Source organism: Pectinophora gossypiella, chromosome 12, assembly GCF_024362695.1.
Source record: "Pectinophora gossypiella chromosome 12, ilPecGoss1.1, whole genome shotgun sequence".
Classification (NCBI taxonomy): Eukaryota; Metazoa; Arthropoda; class Insecta; order Lepidoptera; family Gelechiidae; genus Pectinophora; species Pectinophora gossypiella.
In genome coordinates this window covers 11,180,856-11,201,060 of record NC_065415.1, presented here as the reverse complement: position 1 = coordinate 11,201,060, position 20,205 = coordinate 11,180,856, and the positions used below count along the sequence as shown (strand labels likewise).

At 37.2% G+C, this 20,205-nt stretch overlaps 1 protein-coding gene across 4 annotated transcripts in view; it reads right to left on the bottom strand.

Annotated features, from left to right (window-relative positions):
• Positions 1-20,205, bottom strand: part of LOC126371179 (uncharacterized) — a 729,644-nt gene that overhangs the window by 73,819 nt on the left and 635,620 nt on the right. For all 4 annotated transcript variants that reach the window (XM_050016416.1, XM_050016417.1, XM_050016418.1 and 1 more), the window contains one exon: positions 14,847-14,968. The gene's annotated coding sequence lies outside the window, so the exon portion shown is untranslated. The remainder of the gene's footprint in view (positions 1-14,846; positions 14,969-20,205) is intronic.

Below are 20,205 nucleotides of genomic sequence, written 5' to 3'. Positions count from 1 at the left end.
TGGTCCCGGCTATTAGCCGTAAAAACACCTCCACCAACCCGCAGTGGAGCAGCGTGGTGGAGTATGCTCCATACCCCCTCCGGTTGATTGAGGGGAGGCCTGTGCCCAGCAGTGGGACGTATATAGGCAGTTTATGATCGGATAAACATTTCCTGGACTCAGCTTCACACCACTCTAATTCTTGGTACGTATACCTTTTCATGTCATGTTTATTAACATGTCGTCAAAAACGCGGAAATAATTCTACCCTACCAATACCCCAGTCGGTAATAATATAATATAATCTAATGCTCTTGTAAACATTTTATTACAGGAAAAATAAAGCATTTGCGTTTTCCTTTCCTTAATTACTTAATTTCTAGACTGTAATAATAAAGATAATGTTCGTGTTGATGAGGGAATTGTAAATATAAATTCAATCATAAAATAATCTTGGATGTGCGATTTCTAGTCGTACTTAGCGGAATTTTCTTTAGAATAGGGGTAGTCGCAATATGCTTTTTATAGTAAATACCAAAAACTTACCAACCGAAATCATAATCATATAAACTCGAGTTTCCACCAGATAATCAAAGACGCAGTCACCTTTACACTCCTAAAGCCTGTAAAAGAATTTATCAACTTCTGAATGCTTCTGATATTATTATCAACCTCCCATTTGTTATAAAGGTAAATATTGTACCGTTCATGATGTTGTGCAAACAAAGCAGCCAAGAAAAGTATTTCCATCCCTAGCAATGCACAGAATCCTAGAAACGTCACTTGTAGCCAATAAGACCGCGGTCTTCCTGGCTCGCTGCTAGGGTGACTGGGAACAGCTTTGGAGCGGGCTGGCTCGGACAACCCTACATTTAATAATAGTCGTCCACAAGATTATCTGTAGCAACACGTCCGCCCTGAGCACTGCCAGTGCCGTAGCTAGTGGGTGAAACACGATTCAGGTGTCGCTCTGATTGTTAAAATAAATGACAATCAAAACATTTGACACAAGTGTGTTCGATGGCGCTGAGTAGTAAACAACAGTTTCGTGTACACCTATTTTTAAAAAAATAGTTATATTAAGATTATTAATGTAAACTTTTGATAAAAGTGTTAATTGTGTCCCAAATTCTCAGGATTATCGTTTGTGAGCAATATAACAAAGAATTCAGAACATATGAGACAGTGATCACCTTGTGCAAAAAACATAACGATTGTAAAAGTAAATCGAGAAGAATCTACGCGTAGTGTGTGTTACAAATAGAACTCAATTAAGTTATGAAAACTGCATATAGTTATTAGTTCGAAAATAGTGATAATTTTAAAAATAAGTTCTTAACGTATTTAATAATAGTGCCAACAGACCTCGGAGATATTCGTACACAATCGGTTATCATCGGAAACGTTCGATATCCAACAAGAACTAGAAGCAGATCATAAATTTCGCTTACCTCAATGAGTATAACGATAGCATAGCTGGTAAACGGCCTATCAATACGCTCCACCTGTGAAGACCCGAGATCGAACCTCACTGCAATAAAACTCTTTTTGATAAAAATATTTTTCTGTGGACTGCGGTTCGTTTTATAAACACAACATGATAAGACAATGTAAAAACTGTGACGAGACAATAAACGATAGACAATTTTTAGAATGTCTAATTTGCGAAAAGTACATGCATATAAACTGTGCTAATGTTTCGGAAAAAAGGTTTTATTTAATGTCTCCAACCAAAAAATCAAATTGGAAATGTGAAAAATGTCAAGACCATTTAAAACAAATTAATAGTGATAACCGCACAGCGTCACCGGAGATATCAAATATTACGCAAAGACAAACTACAAAAGTAGTATACAACATCTCGACAAGTAATTCGTTTGCCTCGTTATCAGACGAAACAGAAGAGTTGAGTGGACTAACTCAGGATCCAATCCAAGTGAACCGAAGCTGTCTGAACCCAGTATCGGATGAAGAAGAGAAAATAAATTTAAAAGAAAGAATATTGAACCTACAGGATTTACTATTAAAAGCTGAACACAAAATTGACGAACAAAATTGTAAAATATTTTCACTGGAGGAGAAGTTGGCAGAATCGCACTCGAAAATAAAATATCTTACCCAAATGTGTCAATCTACTCCAACTGAACAATCCACTAAAAGTAAACAGCGCAGAAATAACGTCAACAAGGAAGACAATAATTTACAAAAAGTAAAACGAGATCTGTTTAAATCGACTCCACTCCCAAAGCGTACATGTGAGGCAAATTCAGCTATCGCGACAAGTAACCCAGATGACAGATATTCGAAGAAAGAAGTGCATAATGAGAAAGATTTTATAAAGCACAATGAGAGGAACAGAAAGGAGCAAATTGAATTAGCTAATGTTTGTCTCATTAGTAGTAACACTAACAAGTTGCGACAGATCGCCGAAAGAACACTAGGATTTTCAAACTTGTGTCATTACGTCACTCCAAATGGGGGAATTTTACAATTATTTCAAGGACTCGAACAGAAACTAGAAAAGTTCTCATACAAGGATTACTGTGTAATTGTAATTGGTGAAAAAGATTTTAATATAACAGTGGACTACCATGAATTAGTTGTTTACATAAGACAAGAGCTACTAAAAGTTCAACACACCAATGTAATTATATGTATTCCAACATTCAAAGTATCTAAAACTGCAAATCTTTTTAATCATAGAATAGAATTATTTAATAATCTGTTGGGATTGGATAACGGCACATTTGAGTATGCTTTTATATTGGATTCGAATCTTAATTTGTCTTACAAAAGTGATATGTTCTATGAATTATCAGGAAAAGTAAATAGACAGGGCTTGACTGTAGTGTTCAAAGATTTGGCCAGGCTTATTGAATCCATCAGAGTTTCAACAAATGTAACACCGCAACATGTCCAAATAGAAATTGAAGATAATGGTCAATCTCATGATGAAAATTGTTTAAATTGTTTAAATAATAGTAGACAGTTATTTTTTCGAACGTCAGTATTTTAAGATAATATTCCAAAACACCCAAAGTTTATATAATAAATTACATATCGTCGAAGCCTTTATCTCAGAAGAATCATCCTTCAATGCAATATGTATATCCGAAACCTGGTTGTCTAAAGACAAATTAGATGTAGTCAATTTCACCGGATATAGATTAGTAGCGTCTTTTTGCCGTAAAATTAAGGATGGCGGCGGAGTATGTATCTTGTTAAAAGAAAATCACAAGTATATAGAAAAACCAGAATTTTCAGATTTGTCCATTGAATTTGTGTTAGAACTTTGTGCTGTTGACTTACCGGATTTGAATATTTTATTAATAATTATGTATTGGAATGGAAGAGATGAAGAGATATTTAGTAATCAATTACAAATAATATTGGAGCTCTTAAATAAAAAATATTTTAAACACAATATAGTTATAGGAGGCGATTTTAACATTAATGTAATACAACACCTGTCTAAATCAAAAATAAAGCGTAATAAAAAAGTGGATGCAAAATTATATCTGGATCTAATGTTAGAGCATAACTTTATTCAACATATTACTAAAGCTACCCGGATAACAGATAAATCAGCAACATGCATAGACTTGATATTTACAAACTTTAGAAAAGGAATACAGGCAACATACGTACAAGAGCTAGGCTTTTCTGACCATAGTGCAGTCGTTATTGAAATAAAACGACCTCACAATAGTAGCAAAACCGTTACATGGCGAACAAAAAAAAGATTTTTTAATGATGAATATATACGTACTTTCAAATCACAGTTGATCGACATAAATTGGCAAAATATTATAACAATAAATAATACAATGGACCAAAACTACATTGCATTTAATAGAATTCTCCTACATGCCTTAAATAACTGCTTCCCTTTCAGAAAAATCACACTAACCAAGTGTAATAAACGTTGGTTGACACGTGGTATAAAAGTATCATGCTTAAATAAAAGGCTTTTAAAAATAATTGTTAATAAAAGCAATAATAAGATACTCCGCGAATTCTATAAAACATATGAGAAAACATTAAAACGAACAGTAAATTTTTCAAAACGGTTACAGTATAAATATAGACTAAGAACATCGACAAACAAAACTAGAACTATGTGGACAATTATAAACGAACGTACGAATAAAAAAATAACAAGAGAAAAACACAATATACAATTAAAAATAGAGAACAATATAATCATGGATCCAAAATTGGTGGCAGATAAATTTAATAACTATTTCATCACACAAGGCGAGATAAGATTGAAAAAACACGACAACCAATTTAGGATACCAACGGGTAGGCCTGTAGTTAATCCCACAGAAAATTCTATATATCTTAGTCCAGTTGATACCACGGAAATGCTAAAAATTATAAAAAACCTTAAGAACAAGAATAGCTACGGAATAGACGAAATACCTCCTATATTAATTAAAAAATGTGCAGAAGAGTTAGCGTTACCTCTATGTATGCTAGTAAACCAGTCATTTGAAGTAGGATGTTTTCCACATTTACTAAAACAAAGCATAATCAAACCCATTCATAAAAAAAATTGTAAGGATGATCCGAGTAACTATCGGCCCATAGCGATGCTCCCAACGGTTGCAAAAATATTTGAAAAGTCCATGTGTGATCGAATTTCTTCTTTCTGCGAAAAATACAATATCTTAGATGAGTGCCAAAATGGCTTTAGGAAGAGGCGCAGCACAACTCTGGCTGTATTCAAATATATACAACAAGTTTTAGACATTTTAAATAATAAAAAATACGCAGTTGGCGTGCTATTAGACATGTCAAAAGCATATGACAGAGTACAGCATAAAATACTATTAAATAAATTGCATGAAGTAGGTATACGCGGGATCGCTCATAAATGGATGGAATCTTATTTGCAAAATAGGGAGCAGTATGTAGAGGTGGAATATTTTAACACGGACACAGGAGAAATAGAAAAAATACGGTCAGATGTCCAGCCTATGCGAGCGTCTATTCCACAGGGAAGTGTTCTTGGATGCTTGCTATTTCTCCTGTACATCAACGACCTCCCGAAAATAATGCAGGAGCCATGCATACTGTTTGCAGATGATATTTCCCTACTAACGTCGTGCTCAAATGGAAATACTATAACTAATCATCTTAAAGAAATACTGGACAAAACTACAAATTGGTTAAGCGACCATAACTTAGAAATTAACTACTCAAAAACAAAATTAATGATATTTAGACCACACCAAAAAAGTAACCTAGACATAGATCTCACCTATAATAACATAAAAATCGAATGTGTTGATGATTTCTGTCTACTTGGGCTAAACATTGACTCTCATGTGAATTGGAAAATTCATATTCAAGAGACTATATCCAAATTGTCAAAATTTATGTATGCACTAAAAGAAATTAAAAAAACAACTGATAGAGAAACCGCACTTGTAACATATTATGCTTATGCACATGCATGGTTGAGCTACGGTGTCATTCTCTGGGGCTACAGTACAAATGCACCAAAATTATTCATTAAGCAGAAAAAAATTATACGAATCATAGGTAACATTAAGCAAACTGAATCTTGCAAAACGCATTTTCATCAACTTTGCGTATTAACACTGCCTTCTATCTACATACTGGAACTATGCAAATTTGTTAAAAAATACCCTCACTTTTATAAAAAACGAAGTGACTTTCCTACACCGTATTCGCTTCGACAACAAGGCAGATTAATGTTGCTAAATTCTAGGCTAAAATTACACGCCACGAGCCCATTAGCAATGTCCATAAAAATATATAATAAGCTCCCAAAGTACTTAAGAGATGAAACTAAAACTAATTTATTTATAAAAAATCTAAAAATAATGCTAATTAAAAAGAGCTATTATACTGTAGACGAATTTTTAAATGATAAGTTTTAATTTTAATACACACTTCCTCTCTTCCCTTCAACGTTGCTGTGCCCTACAGGGTCCATGTTTTAGTTCCTGTGCCTATGTAACACCCCATTGTACTACATGGAATGCAATAAATATTTGAATTTGAATTTGAAAGTGGTAAACATTCATGTTTTTTCTGACGCAAAGAATTCAGTGTGGGTTCCTGCAAATGCTGTCAGACGTCGGGGAAGGCCACGAAAAAGATGGCGCGACGAGTTAGACCGCTTTTTGAACGGTGGCAAGAACAAGCTGGGGACAGGGAGGAATGGAAGAAGGGAGGAGAGGCGTTTTACCCTGCATCGAGGGTGATTAATAATAATAATAAAACAGTTTCAAGCCTTTGTGATATATCGTTGAAAACTATTACGATTGTTTGTGTAAGTTTTAAGTTTTTTTCCAGGTGTCTCCTTAGTTGGGCGACGGCGATGCGAGTCACCCCGTCACCTCTAGCTAGCTACGTCACTGAATAGTCCGCAGCGCTAGTAGCCCCGTCCGCCGTCATTATGCAATTGAAACTTAGTGAATTATTACGCACGATAATAATCTTCATAAATAAATAAATGCGCCGGCAAGCTGGGCGGTTGTTTGAAGAAGCTTCCTAGAAAGATGCTGTTCTACGCGCTTTTGTGTTTGGAAGGTCGTGCGTTTAAATCTGTGTAGGTACATTTACTAAGTTTGAATTACGATTCATAGACAGAGCACGAATAATCTCGATAGTGTGCTGATTAGTAAAGGTAAAGACTATCATATTCTGAAACCAAAATGAATACAAGTTTAATATTAAGGGTGGTATTCATAAACTAATCTCAGATTGCCTTCAAGATCACGTCAATGTGACAGTTCTCACATAAAAACAGAGACTTGAGCATGATCTTGAGGGCAGTCTCAGCTGAGATTCGTTTATTAATACCACCCTAAGACTTAAAAGATCTTCAGTGAATTGTGCTTAAGAAGATTTCAAAGATCTTTAACGACATTTTGTTTCCGATGACGCAATGGATCAGATTTTTATTGGAGCGTTACTATCCATGCTAGTTGATTTTTAAGGTTTTGTCAATGTCTTAATAGAGATTACATACTTACATGATTTCCATTGGGATAGGCGATAGGTTCCGTATCTCCAGCCTACGGCCATGTGTTTGTAAAAACTGTACTTAAGATAAATTAATTACTCATTAGTGCAAGTTCACGACAATGAACCACAGGGCCACTTCTTCTTATCGTGTGGTTTATGAGGTGGATTACCAACCTCATCAACCCTGGTGTCTGGGTTATTATTGAGCCGCTAAAGACCCCCGACATGGCTCATGTAACGACTAGATACTTATATCAGTAAGTATAACCGGGACCAACAGCTTAACGTGCCTTCCGAAACACGGATCACGGATTTAGGCAAATCCCATAGTAGGAACATCATGTCAGGATAATCGACTTTAGGACAATAAACGTAAGGATAATCAATATGCCCCCGCATTCCGGGCATGAGTCTATTATGATTCTAGGTTGCTGGACGGTTGTTTAAGCTTCGTAGAAAGATGGTACGCGTACGCGCTTGCTTGTCCTGTGTTAAGTGCCGCTTGTACTAGTTGATGATATGTTGCGCATGAGTGGTTCTGACGCATGGGTGGTAGCTGGTACCTGCCAGGATTTCCAGGCGCGTGGATTGCGTAGCTAATTTTAAATCTCTAAACATCGCTACTGTAATACGTCTGAGGCTGATAGCTTATTAAAAGTATATTAAAGGAGTAAACATTATTTTCTAGCTTACTTGGGTTCTCACGTAAGTGAGTGATTTTGATATGAATGCGTTTATGTGAGTGGGAATGTCTTTGCATGTAATGGAGATAATTCTATGGCATTCTGGTAAGCATAAGCATAGCGATGGGAGACAGTTCATGACTTGCTTTCTTTGTTTTCTTTTTTAATGTAGCATAGGCAAACATTTGACCATAATCTCATGTAATGGTGAGTGAGTGGTTGATTGCCAGTGCGATGGATACAACTGAAAAAAAAGAAACTCATGATATTATAATATTAATAAATTCATCTTCACAAATTGATTTTATAATTTTACTTTTATTTTTATGTTTATATTAAATAATTTTTGATTTTAAAAAGTTTCATTTTAATAATTATGATTTTAATTTAAAGTACATTTAGTTTTGATTTTAATAATTTTAACTTTATTTCATTATTATTTTAAAATTTTTGATTGTAACTTTTAATTTTAAATTTACATTTTTTTTTTAAATCTTACAATACCCGAAATAAATGCATTTTATTTTTTTATAATTCAAAAATAAAGAACATGCAGCTTGATTTCTGGTTTCATGCTAACATTTATAGAAAATATATCCGATATTTAAAAGAAATTTACATTTGCGTCATAGGGAAGCGAAGGACCATTGTTTGCTGTCATTTGTTTTGTATATAACCTGTTGCTTAGCATTTTATGAAGATAGTTACAAATAATTCTAAATTGTAATTTGAGTAGAGATGCTCGCAAGGTTATGGCAGATTTGTGTAGTTATACGACAAGCGTTCGTTTACAATTTAATAAGGGGCATTATCCATAGAACGAATCTGCAGTATCGAAGTAAGTGAGATAGTAATGTTTTATGATATTTATTGCAGTGGAAGGGCGTCCTAATAAACTTACGGACGCTCTGGGTGGCGTATAGAGTTGTATACTTTGTAGTCTTACCACGGAGTGCCCACAGCATTGCAGGTTCAGCAAATCTATGGTTATTACTGTGAAACGAGTGGTAATACTCACATAATTTTCTAGGTTCATAGTTTAAAGGTTTTATTTTCGAATTAGTACTGTCTTTGTTCATTTTAATGAATGTGTTATAGCGTATATTTATTAAACAAGATTATACAATTAAGTATAGATTTTCACAATAGAGGTTCTGGGGATTCAGGTAGGTAATTTAATCTGATGTAGAACTAGCAACGAAATCGATCGAATTGAGATAAAAACGAACATATAAACTTACATAATATACTTAAAACACGCCCGTAATGCCTAATGGGGTGGGCAGAACCATACGTAATCTAAGACAAGTTGCACTTTGCAGCCACTGTTGATATGAAGTCTTAAGATGGATATGATGAACCTTATGGCGATAATATAACAATTGCAACACTTATATACATAAACCCAAAACCCAAATGGGGTGCGCAAATCTAGTATTTACAGGCGTGAGTTAATTTCGGAGAAAAATTTTCTTGTGTCATTTTCGATTTATGAGCTCGGTTTTTCTATAGTCGGGTTTTAGTTTTTAAAACCTTCTTTTTAGCTTATAAGATAAGTTGCTTCGATTGGTTAAGAGGAAGTCTATGCGTAGGACGTGTATAGGTTCATTTATTTTTTATAAGATCTACGATTAAGTTCTTTATCAGTCTCGTTCAGTCCTCCCGATTAAGATCTAAAAGTTATGATCTAAAAAAACTATTTTCCTTTTAATAAAAGGAAAAGGGAGCAAGTTATGCTAAACGTCTTTATCAGTATATCATCGTATCGATACGCTAGATATCAGTAAAGGGTTCCGCTGATCAATTATTCCATAAAGCTATGTTTCTGGGCACTGGATCTAATTGAATTTATGCAGGACCGCTTGCGATGAAATGGTTTATTGCTAATTGATCGAATATTGGAACCGATACATTGCTACTTGTATGGGAATTATTAGAGAATATTTTGTAAGATGTTCGTTTCTTGGCGGATATTGCCTACAAGTTATTAATTGAGTTCAGGGATGTAACATAACGTAGCAGTATTGTGCTGTATATCCGACAGAATCGCATATTGGATTGTTTACATTGTTAACGCTATATTGTTTCCTGTCTGCCGCGCCGGAACAATGTATGTGGTCTTTTAATTAAAAAATAAAAGTACCGTATCTACCACGCACATGGGCAATAAAAAACGCAGCTTGCGTTAATTAATATTTACGGTACAAAATTGACTCACGATCAAACAAAATGCTTCAATATGGCCGTCGTACAGGTTCTTTATATAAAAAAAATATTTAATTACTAATCACTATAAAGCAAACATTCAATTTACAAGCCGAGTTAATTGCGTTGGCCCGCATGATGCTTTGTAAAAAGTCGGCTAAAAAACCGTATCTTAACTTATTTCTTAATTATAGACCGATTCTTAGCGAGTCAGGCGAGCTTCGTGCGGCGAAAACTTGACGGACTGTGCCATTAAAACCTCAAAATAACCTTTATGGCCACACTACTTGCGTTCATTTTAACAAAACAAATACTCACTTGTAAGCTAGATGTGGTCTTCACCAATAATTACAACGTTCAGTTCAGAGGTTGTCAGCCATTTTAATTTCGTGCACGGGGATGTTCGTTTATCTTAAAATCTGCGCTAATTTTGTTGACCGTGAACTAGCTTCATTACCAACGAGAACAGGATATTACGGCTCACAAATTGCCCATATACAGGGTATTTTTAAAGAAGCAACACTGGTCTTAACTACTGATAATAACTGGCCATGTAAAACCATAATGGTAGGATAGAAAACTTACTTTGAAATGACTTCATAGTTTTAAACCAAATTATATTTTGCTCTTTCACACAAAAACACATCTTAGAGATAAATACTGTGTTTATGGGTGGGATTTCAGACTACGATGCGAAGCGCTTGCAAATCTGGAGTTACTTTTACTCTGTGGAATCGTCTGGCTTAAGCCTAACCCCTATTGTTAGCAATGGCCTTGCGTCGACAAATGGTTGGGCGTCCTCAGACAGAATTAAGCCCAACGGCATCTAATTCGAAAAAGCCAGACGTATAAATTTCATCGTAATCCCACAATTGTGTGAGAGGGAAATTGGTCGCAATTCTGTACGTAACGTACCTACTTGTTGCCCTTTTAGGCTGCAATCGCCACTGTCCGCTGCATAATGGTGTAGGGGACTGTGAAAAGGCTATGTTGTGAAATAAATTAACACAATTCAGCTGTCAACGTGTAGCGTAAGGTGTCTAAAGAAGAAAACGAAAGTACACAAAAACTCGGCGGTTGCTTTTTTAGAAATATACTCAAAATGTTTTGCTCTGCACAAAAAACCGTTAGTTGTACTTTTGTATTTAATTATTGGTCGTTTCTATTAACAGACATTCACATGCAAGCATTTCCTGTTTTCTTACAATAATAAGTAATTATTAGAGATGGGACGGGTACCCGGTTTGGATCCGGTACCCGGCGGATCCGGCACTTTTTTAAGGATCCAGCCGGGTACCGGATAACGGCGCCGGGTACCCGGCGCTGCCGGGTAATTTTATTGAAGCTAAAACTTAATAATAAGTTGCTTCAAAACTAACATTTATTGCACTTACACATGTTCTAAGACTCATAAAACCATTATTATTAAGAAAATGTAGATTATGGTAACAAAAAGACAGTGTTTTTGCCGTTGAAAAACTGCTGTGTCCAAACATCGTCACAGGTTGGGGTTAGTTTACCAACTGCAAATAAGTTTGTAATCGCAAAAATATATAATTATATTTTTTGTTATGGTACAACAAATTACGATTTTCGAATTTTTTCGATGTCCTTCCTTTTTGTCAGTTGGGCGAGAACCTCAAGGCGGCGTTCGAAAGGATTATATTTGATAAATTTAATCGACTATATAAGGGCTGAATGAGTGAAAACGTCGACAACGCCGACGGGGTGGGTTGGTCGATATTACGTCCTTCGGGTGCTGATACTTTTCAGTATTGTCCCTAAGCGGGACGCATTCGGAAGTCGCAACTACCAGAGGATTTGGGTGGTGAGGAGCAAAATCGAAAAAAAAGGTGTTGAAGCTAATTTGAGCCATTGTGCAATGGTTGGCAGACCTAGGTCGATGTGTAGATTTTCATTGCGAAGGAACCACGGGGCTCCCGTGGGTTTCCGCACGAAACGATTATGTATCACGTAAGGGGGTGGTCCTCATTGCAAGACTCTTTACGATAGTCATCATATTTCACACCTACCTAACCTGAAGTTCCAGGTTTTAACAGAAACAACTGCTTGAATTTTGAACTCAAAACAGTTTCTTTTTCTTTTTCGGGTATTTCTTTATAATATGGAAGTGGCCGTATTATCAACCTGCCCATACACCGCACTTATTAAAGATTCATATTTATATCCTTCCGAGCACTTGCTGAGTAGAGGTAGTGGTTTAGTTCTTTCAAGGCACGGTTTTTCAGAAGGTTCCGCGCTGTATTACTGACTTAATGCATGCCGGGTAATTTTGCCGGATAGCCGGGTACCCGGCACGGAGTAGCGCCGGGTACCCGGTGGCCGGGTACCCGGCAAAAGTAGGATCCGGTGCATCACTAGTAATTATGTTTTCTTTTTCTTTTTACCAGCAATTATTTTATATAATATATTATGGAACATTGCGTGTTCAGGTAATTTCGCATGTTTATCAAGTGTCTCTTGGCCAGGTCTATTATATTCCTTATTTATAAACGTCTAATATTACTAACTTTCTTTATGCCTAGTCGTAGTAATTAGCTACCTACATTTCTCTAGAAAAGCGAAACAGTCCCCGCGATATCAATTTTACCCGTAATGATGAGTACCTCGCAATTCGATACACTTTTACATTTGCACTGTTGACAGTGAATGTGAACAATCTCTTTTTATATCTTTGTCCTATTTACATTTGATATTCAGATTGCCCTAGAAATGGAGATTAGATTTTGTATGGAATGCTATCTACTCTAGTGATCTGTGCAAAATGATTTCACGCGGTCGTTATTGGAGAAATGGTTTAACCTTGATTGTCATTCTTAGATGTACACAATAAACTTAGATGTATATAATAATGTATGTAGTTAGCATGGTATGGGCATGTACTGAGGAGCTATGAAAGGCATATAAAGAGGGAAGTTATGAGTATGAAGGTGGATGAACTGTGTAAAGAAGGAAAAAAGAAGGAATTGTGTGAAAGGTGTTCTCACACTGAGATGACGATTGACAGAAATTAATGGAAGAGGAATATAAGTTGTGCCGACCACGCCTAGAGTAGGATAAAGGCAGAAAGATGATGATGTACCTACACAATAAAATATTATTTCTACGTCACTGATAGTAATCGATACTGGTTTGAAGTTTATGATGATAGTGCGACTGACTTTCCTAGGTCAAAGATAAATTATGAAATTCTGATTACTAAATAAAGACAGATCTTTATCCTATTTAACTTATTTACGAATTTTAATAAAGAATAATTTTATAATAAGTGCGACATTTTGTCACTTTTTCAATGAGACGTCATTGAAGCCTCACACAGTTGCTTTTTCATACAAATTCCAAAGTAATTTCGTGTTTTGACGTTTATTGAAAAGTATTTGAGATTTGACTAGTTGGAAACTACCCTATTGAGTTCTGAGAGCCCTTTACATGTACGTATGATCGCGTCTATTTCCCGCTGGGGTAAGCAGAGATCACGGAATTCCACTTACTACGATCCTCCAGGTACAGCTCTGACAGGTACAATCCTCGGATCTTACAAGTCCCTGTACCTGTACAATATTATTAAGACTGTTACGAAGGAAGAAGACATGCTTCTGTTACTTTTACGTGTCTACCGTCTTCTCGTCGGTTTTACAATAAAATTGACCGTTGATAACTTTGTGACCTATAACTATCGGTGGACGCTGTTCCACTCACACTGTATGGAGACTACCTAGTCTGCTGGACGAAGCAACCGCGATCTGTGTGGTAACAAATATCGCACTAATTTATTGAGTGAGTGGGTTCTTACTCCGAAACGCTGTAAGCATGAATGTCTCGCGACGTTTTTGACCGCGGCATGGGACGTGCCCTAATTTCAAAGTATTTTCGATTTCTGAGACAGTGAAGTGAAATGTATATAAGGACTATCCAGAGATCTTGAAGCTTGAGAGACAAGATCCGCTGTACAATCTTCACGGTCAGGAGTACAAGGTCAGTAAAGAACTTGAATCTGCTAAATCACTTCGCATTTCCCAGAAATGCTCACTTACACAAACCGCTTAAACTTTTTAACTCACGAATAGTTACCAAATGAGTATCTTCTTCTGCTCCTTACTATAATTCAGTCCAATCATTTCCGAACCGATGCAATAATTACGAAGCGGAGAAATTCACATAATGGCCGGCGAAACAGTATCGGTGGTTTTTGTTTTGTGTTTGTTCTGATGCTACCATTTGTCGGCGTGAAATGGCTGAGTGACAAACAATGCTTGGGCGCAGACATAATGCGTGCCCGGTCGCGACACGGACTCTTCTGTTTCTACTGCCGACTGCTGCTACCGATGTAAGGGCTCGTGCAAACCTTCTGCTAAGACTGCATTTAGATTTAGACGATGCCAAAAGTTTTCGCGATGTCACCCCATGGTTAGTTAAGGCAATACGTTGCTACCTGAAAGAGGTTGGTGTGAGGCCTGTTGTCTAAACTTTGTAAATGGTCGTTAGGAAAGTATAGTCTTCTGTTTCTTTCACATAGTTTTTATAATTCCGAGCGGTTGTATGTCGAATATTAGTAACTCCTGTAAGCAGTGCATATTCTCAGACAGAACAAAGATAGTGAACCTGCAAATAATATGCAGTGGCATGGCTGTGATGCCGTAAACTTGCAACCAATTGTGGGTGCTATTATTAATTAACATTTATTGCATCTTAATAATAAAATTTAATACAATCCGTATTGCATCATTAAAGTTTAAGCACGCTGGATCCATACACCCAATTTTTGTATAGTAACTTTTCGGTCCAAGATGCAGCATTTTATCTTTTATATTCAAACACCAATTTTTATAGTAAAGGAACAAACAATGTTGTATGTGTTTTTGCATGTGTTGTCATGTATTGTTCAGCTTCTTATTATACCCAGCATGTCCGATAAGTCCACATAGATCTTCTCTAACATTATTGACTGCTTACGTTGGCGATGGACTGGTAACCATCCACAATGTGATTCATCATATCCATCTTCACTCCAATGGCCTCTGGTTTGTTTGTGTCTGTACCAGCTCCGCAGCAGGTCACAGCCGCGTTGGGTCTTTCTGTGGACAAATAAAAATACGCGTTTTATTACACTCAGAGAGGAATCCACGACGTTTCTTTTGTCTCGTGTACCGATAGCTTATAGCTGCGAAGAGCCCTAATGAAGTTCGCCCGACAGTGTTGATGACATTGCTAAAACTTACTTATATGGCACAACATTGCCATTATAAAATTTATTACGTTTTATACGGCTGGTCGACAATGCTTGGGGAATAAAACTCAGAAAAAACAGTGTTTACCGAGACAAACAGTTAAATATAATGGCATTTATGTAGCAGAGTTTTATGGTCTGGTCTTTTGTTGATGTTTTAATAAATATTAATTATAGAGGATTCCTGTCGATTGCTGGTTTATCATTGTTCCCTTTTCCTGAGTTTACCACGTTTTTCCTTCATCAGTTCCTGTTGGCACTGAAGTTGAAATTTCAGAGTATGATATATGGAGGCCTCTGCTGTGTTTCTTTTGAATGACGATTTTAATGGTACAGATTAACTTACAGGCACAGTTGTTAGTTAACTGTGTAAGATACAAAATATATTAGTTTCCACCTGGTGGACGAGGGGATTTTGATTTGATTTTTGGCACTTTTAGATCTACAGATTGTTTATATCTTTAAACAGTGCATGGGATATATAGCATCGTCTGTAAAGCCCCTTAGCTGGTTAGTTCATCCCTTTAAAGGTCCCGGCGAATATAATGGATTGTAATTGTGTTCTCATAAGCGGCGTACCGTGTAGTCCCTTCGATTCCGCGTGCTCCGCGATTGAGTCAGCGATACTCGTGCAATGCCGTAATTGACATTCACTAAGTTTTTGCCCAGTATAGCGCTTGTTTTTGCACATTATTGTTCAAGAGATTTATGTTTCAATGGGTCTGATAGACCTTCAATGTGTAGCCAAGTTTATAAACAAAAAACACCGCGACAAAGTAAGCGCTATCTCGCTCCAAGTTTTTACCAACGAGTCCATTGAAAGAGACATTTTATTTAAACGTTTAACCCATAAAAACTCGGTTATCTTAACACTTTATTCCTCGCAAATGTGTCCCAAAGCCGGCTGTAAATAAAAACAAAAATACTAAAAGGCTTGATACAGTTTCACCGGCATGTGAGTGTTGCGTGTCTGGCCGCGATTTACATGTTTTTTGAGAAGTTCTAATGCTAGGCTACTGTCTTGTTACCGTCGTTTTTTGTCGTTGTAATAAGCCTTGTTTGTTGTAGGGCTCGTGATGAAAGAATTTTTAGTTCACCAGCAATTTCCTAGAGGATGTGATGTTAATCATGCTCTTTGTTTTCCTCTCTTTGGAAGACAGTGTACGGGATATAAATAACGAAATCTGCATGTTGGTGTTGGTATAATGCAGAAGTGGATGTTTAATATTCGTAATGTAAAACCGAGGAATCCGACTGTATCTCGTACTGAGGAAGTATGAGAAAATGTGTGGAAATGTCGCTAGTTTTATCAGCGGTGGAGTACCTCGTAATGTAACTTTATATTTTGTCACCTGTTGTAAATATACTCTACTTCCTAAGTAAAAGTGTGTTATGTTATGACACTGGATATGATTGCTGAGTATGTAATGTACATCGCGTGTTGTCTGTCTGGTGGCTAATAATATTATTACCGCAATAATAATCTGTGTAGACAATAATGTTGGCATTAGCCTCTGTTTGAAGCTGGACCACATCTTATGCAATTATCAAGTCATAATTTTATTATATGTGACATGTAATTTGTAACAGTAACATTAGATTTGTGAAACAGAGATATGTATTTGCACGTTTATGTAACTAGAACCGTATTATAGAATAGTTGTATGGAATGGTCAATTTAAAAAGTTTTTATCCCCGGTCATTATGTATAGCAAATCGCCTCTTCGTGAGTCATAAAAACCGAATTCCGCAGTCGTATAGGGTCGATATAAGTGACCCGGAAAATATGTAAGGCAAATCATGGAAGGATCATGGATTGAAACTAAAATGTTGAAGGGGCGTTTTTGTTCTTATTAGCTGGGTCGGGTTTGGAGTCATTCGAGCGTTAATTGAATTAAATCTGAATTACTTTGGGATAGTGACGGCACGCCGCGATTTGTCACAGACGTGTCGAGACGAGACGTCGAAGCTTCCACGTTGGACATACCGACTGACAATTTCACTTGATAAACTGGTATCATAATGTTTTTGCTTATCACGTCCAACATATTGGCAGAGGTGCCGCTTTTTCGGGACATTTGTGTTTTTCTAAGTACCAAAAAATATTGTAAAACTGTGGGTAAAACTTTAAATATAATACTTTACCTATCTTTAAGGACAAACAGGGTAAATATTAGTTTAAAACCAAGTAGACATGTTTTATATCTATCTATATATATATATTTTAATTTTTATTTACATTGACACTTATATTTTATCATCATCAAAACCATCCTACCAAGTCAGGTGGTATGTAGACGCCGTTCCCGTGGCTTACTCGCCTTCTCAGGTTCCCGGGATCGCGGGAACGATGGACTTCCGTCTTCATTCATCACGACATCGATTCAAGATCGAATGTTTGACGTATCGATTACACCGACACGCTTTTGACGTATTCCATTGTGTCTACGCCAAGTTCTATTCACGGATTTGTTTTGTACACGAAATAGGCGAGCATGGCAAACAATTTTTCATCTTTTTGTCCATCCACACTTTCACGTGTAGATCTGTGCGTTCTCTAGAAATGAAAAACGTTTTGAATCATAACATCGCTTTACGCTCGAGAGGCTCTCGTGGCCGCTACAATATTTAATATTTACTCATTTATTTGTACAAGGGAACTCGTTCCGTCTAAATGAATAAAATTGATTGCTTATACAAACTGTGCGCCCAAATACTCGACCATCACAATAAATAAGGGCTTTTGAAGAAAAAAAAGTAAAAAGCTCGACGGTGGACGGCGGCGGCGGGCGGCGGGCGAGCCGGGCCGACCTTGGCGTGCTCAGTAAGACAAGTCGATTTTGTTATTTGTTTATACACAACACTACCTGTTCACGGGGAGAGGTGTGGTGCACGCACACACGCACCGCCGTGCCGCGTGCGCCGTGGTCGGCCGCGCCGCGCCGCGCGGCCAGCACGCTCGGCGATGTCGAATCGCTCAGGTATTTTACGGCGATTTTTGTAATCAACATCGATTTATTGCCGCTTTGGTATGCCGCTCAAATTGACTTTATAGACAAAACATATAAGAGTGATCACAATCATCTTTATTGAAACAGCCACACGGCGGTACTGATCTATTGAATCGACTCATATTCTCATCGGATCAATTAAAAATAAAAACCGTAACAACATTTACGATTAGAAAGTTTATTTTTACACCAAACTTAAAATAAATATTTATGGACCGCAGACCGCTGTGTTATACTCATCACGTTCATCGAGACGTTTCGTTATGAATGTTATATTATAAATGTTTGTTCGAGATATGCTGTGATGGTAGTGTTGTAATAGAAAAATGTAACAAGATCCGACGGGACGGGTTGGTTGAAAGCCACGGAAGCCGCGTCTAAACGCTATAAAAATATTTCACCGCAGGCATCGGCGCTACCTGATAAGGATACGCAGTCATTTGTAGTAGCCTCGTGGTCCAGACCGCAGCTTGGGCGACCTTTACAATTTATGTGTAAAATACTGTCAGCATTATCTGCTTAATGGGTTCGGAGACACTTCGAGTAGATATGGAGCCGAGAGTATAAATGGACAAAGATTTTTTTCCCTGTGAACATTGTGATTGTCGCAAGAGTGAGCGGTGCGTCGTATCCGGATAATGCATTTTTCTGCAATAAAATTTGATTGAGACAAGGACAATCGGTGCATCTTCAAAAATTTCGCGCGCAACGTGACAATAAACTGTTTGGCGCTAATAAATGGCTTCGAGACGAGCCGAGCCTTTTTTGTCTTCATAAATATTGGACTTCGTGACCTCTGTTTAAAATCACTGTTGCGATTACATCCAGTGATTTAGATGGCCATTACTGGGTCGCCTCCACAGATGGGTCGTTGTTCAATTACGGTCTTTCCGTTGCTTTGTTGGTTTTGTACCGCCGTTAGCTCGCCAGTAATTATGAGATCATGTTTCATAGTTATCTATTGATTTAGAACTCTACGAAGTCTCAATTATGAGTCATCGATTATCGTTCATATCGGGAGAATTATGTGAGACGGTCCTCTATCATCAGAGTCTTCCTCAGACGCGCGGTTCGTTGACCGCTCATCAGTATGCTTGTAGTTGTAACCTATGAATTTACACTGGAGCTATAAATTACCAGAGTCTCGCATAAAAGTGGGTAGAGCTTAATACTCCTTTATTAAGAGTTCACAATGGATCTCCCCGCGAGTGGTTCTTGTAGCGTTCTTCCTGAAGTAGAGCAATTTATCATCCTTTACGCTGAAATTACGCTAAAATCTAACGCGTTATTAGGGTTAACTAAAAGGAGTATTTTAATGTAAATAAGCAAGGGATTACTGTAGTTTTCGGTATAGTTTACAATTTTCTTTTAAGTCGAATACTGTCGAAGCGTAGAAGCCTTACGAGGTATCATTTGTCGAAGTTATTCATAAAGCTAGCCACGTTTTGCCATATTTGTCCTACAAAAAAAGTACTCCAATGATCGCAGGTTACTATGTAAATTGTAAGGTTTGCAGCGTCCCAATAAGCCTGGGGCAGAAATTCTTAGCACACAAACAGCAAGGGTTGCGAGTCGCGGCGCAAGTGTACTGCTCGCGTGACCGGCCGGCCACGATGCGCCCGCGCAGAACGTACGCTCCGCCTCTGACGTTCTCACGACATATTTTGACATTTCACTGAGCAAATATAGAAGCCATTTTCGTACAAAAACTAACAAACACGCAAAGAATGCGAATCGCCCTCCCATGTTTTGACAATCACCGCAGAGGCTAGTGTGTGAGTGGGATCAAAAGGTCATGTGTTTATAGAGATTTGATAATGATAAAATTTTACAGTTAGCATACCTTTTTTATTAGTATTTTATCAATGTCAGAGAAGTGATGACGGTATAAAAGAGTGGTCGTAAAACCAGCAAGAAAGCGTCCGCGTCCGATTTTAATATCGCTACCGGAATACGTCTATTTTTCGGTTGTGAGTCGAGTCTATATACCAAAACTCAATCAATGCCCATGAAATTTACAAGGCAGATAAAATTTAATTTAATGTTTTATCGATGGGAGTGCGGGTGTGTGCGT